Source organism: Morone saxatilis, unplaced genomic scaffold (assembly GCF_004916995.1).
Source record: "Morone saxatilis isolate NCDOM2014 unplaced genomic scaffold, NCSU_SB_2.0 Contig20, whole genome shotgun sequence".
NCBI lineage: Eukaryota > Metazoa > Chordata > Actinopteri > Moronidae > Morone > Morone saxatilis.
In genome coordinates, this window is record NW_023339763.1 from 3,189,645 (window position 1) to 3,192,455 (window position 2,811).

The following is a 2,811-nucleotide window of genomic DNA, read 5'->3' on the forward strand; positions in this document are numbered from 1 at the left end:
ATTTTATATTCCAGAGTTTCTCTTCAACTGATGCCAGTACCATGTTTTACTTTGAGGTTTCACATCAGGTTTTCAGCAGCGACCAGTTGTTGTTATATTTCATGGCTCCTTACTTTTTTTATTTGTATGGATGTGGCACAGAAATATAACTGCTAACACAAGACCTGACAGCTTTGATATATGGGAGTTCGTGGGGCTTTAGAGTCACCGTGTCACTCACAATCTCACGGCAACAGTGAGAGCACGGAGGCCTAAATAACAGTGTGTCAAGCTCAGTGTGAAATCTTATCAAGGGCGTTCTACTCATATGCCACAGCAGTGCCAAAAAAGATGATTGATCCATCAAAAACTGAGGCTTTGTGTGCGATGCTGTACATTGTAGAGATGTTTGCAACTGTTGGACAAAAATGTAAGACAGGGCGAAGTTATCCTTCGAGGTTTTTTTACTTTTTTTGTTTGTTTGTCTACATTTTTGTCTTTGCCATGAAGTGATTCTCATTGTAATTGTTGCGCATTGTGATTCTTTGCCAAAACTGTTATGGCTTTCACTGTTAACCACTAAACAGACACATACATACACAGATATATATTCACAAACACTCCAGCTACTATACTAACCAGGCTTGGTTGGAGTTTACGGACCTTGACTGGTGTTTCTGTTGTTTTTTTGACAGTTGCTACAAAGCTTATCGTTTTTTTTTTCTGTACATATTTTCCCGCACGGCCACGCCAAAGCAAGTTTTAAGAACAGGAAACCGTTTCGAAATGAAGCTGAACTGCTTCAGTGGTGGTGACTTTTTGTACGAATCCAAAAAATGCCAGTGCATGTAGCAAAACCCCTTCTAAATCTGCTCGCAACCATCACGGATCACAAAATATCTATTTTTGTTTCTCAAAGTGTTGTGAGACATAATCCGCTGTTGCTACTTTGATAAACATACTGTGTGAAGTAGAAGGCTTATGTTGCACACTTGCATGCATTAAAACCAGTATCCAGTTTTCTAATATTTTGTATACAGTAACCTGCAGTATACAGTATGTATATAAAAGTAGCAGCAACTTATCAGTTATTATTATGGGATCCATGTTTTGATGGATGTTATACAGTATATTCTAGACATTTATTTCAAGAGGAAGATGTTCTTGTTCACTACCTCTAGTGATCAGCAAGAATACTTAGAGGAATCAAGGTAATTATTCACCCTATACCTAACCCAGAGAGAGTTGGCGCTATGCTACAGGTGAGATTTGGGGGAAATAAATGATGTTGGGAACAGCCTTCAACAGTGAAAGAGACATTCATTTTCTTCACTAGAGTTAGAAGAGAAGATCAACACTCTTGTGTCTGTACAGTAAATATGAAGACACCACCAGCAGACAGTTATCTAAGCTTAGCACAGAGACTGAAAACAGAGGTAAACAGCTAACAGGCTCTGTCTAAAGGTACAGCAGTCCCTCTAAAGCTCACTAATTAACACATTTAACTCCCTTTTTAAAATCTGTGCAACCCTTTGTTTCGGTTTTGGATTCAACAGATGAGATCCAACGTGTTAATTAGAGGGGCTAGAAGGTTGAGAGCCAGACTATCTGTGTCTCCCTTTTTACAGTCTTTGTGTTAGTTCGCTGGCGATGGCTACATGTTTAGTTCACAGACAGGAAAGTGATGTCAATCTTTCCTCCAACTGATCAACAAGAGAGTGAATCTTACCTCCGCCTTCTACTACAGATCATACAACTATGATAGCTTCACCTGAGACCACTTCTTCAGGTCAGGCTAGTAGTGGTAGTCGTTTAAGGTGTGACAGGCAATATATACGTCCCTAATCTCTATGAAAGGGGAACACACCTGCAGCATAGCGTTAACAAGGTATCATGGGACTAGGAATGCGACGGACTGATAATATGTGAGATTCAGAGCGCTGCAAAGAAATTATTTTGTGATTATTTAAGAGGCTTTTAACCCCCCGAGTTTATCACTTCTAGACGGAACAATGACGCGATCGCATCCTGCTGATCTTAAAGAAACTGCTGCATGTGTCTAATGTTACAAGACACTGGTGATGGAGCTCCAGAAAGAGTGCACGAGGTTACTACGTTCATCTCAATGACAGCATTTTGTAGGCTGTATTGAATCTGACGCCGCTGCACCAGGTCACCGGATACCTTCTGCATTCTTGTCATTGACATTTTTATCCGAGATCGAGTCTTGTCCACTCAAGGAATGAGCTTGTGATTCTTCTTGTATTTTTCTGCTGATGTTTATTAACTGGAGACTGGAATTACCTACTGCATGGTGACACTTCTAGAAGATGCTACGGTCTTTATAACAAGTATCTTTTATCAGTATTTTATAACCTTGTTAATTTTATATATACACGTTACCTTGCGTTCCAAAAACCGGTATGTTTACTGATAGCTAGGTTTCAGAGAGCTGTGCTGTATGTTCTGTACCGTGTGCTTGTCTGTGTTCTTATTTCGGCGTGAGCTTTTTTTCTTTTTCTTTTTCAATGCGTGTTTGTTTTGAATTTGGTTCTCGGTTACACTGTGGTTATTTTATATAGCTACGATCTGAAATTATTATTTTTTCTTTTGTATTTAATGTCAACTTGTGGCATGACTTTGAAATAAAACCGGAAAACTTATTCTGGAGTTGTCTTCATTTTTATTCTATTAAAACCAGGAAGTCTTTTGAGATATACAGAAAAATGTCTTTTTAACCCATTAAGATTAAATATTATATTTTAGTGCCATAAAATGTACAATAACTCCCATTTCTTTGTATTTGTATATCAAAATCCAATCGTATTTGCT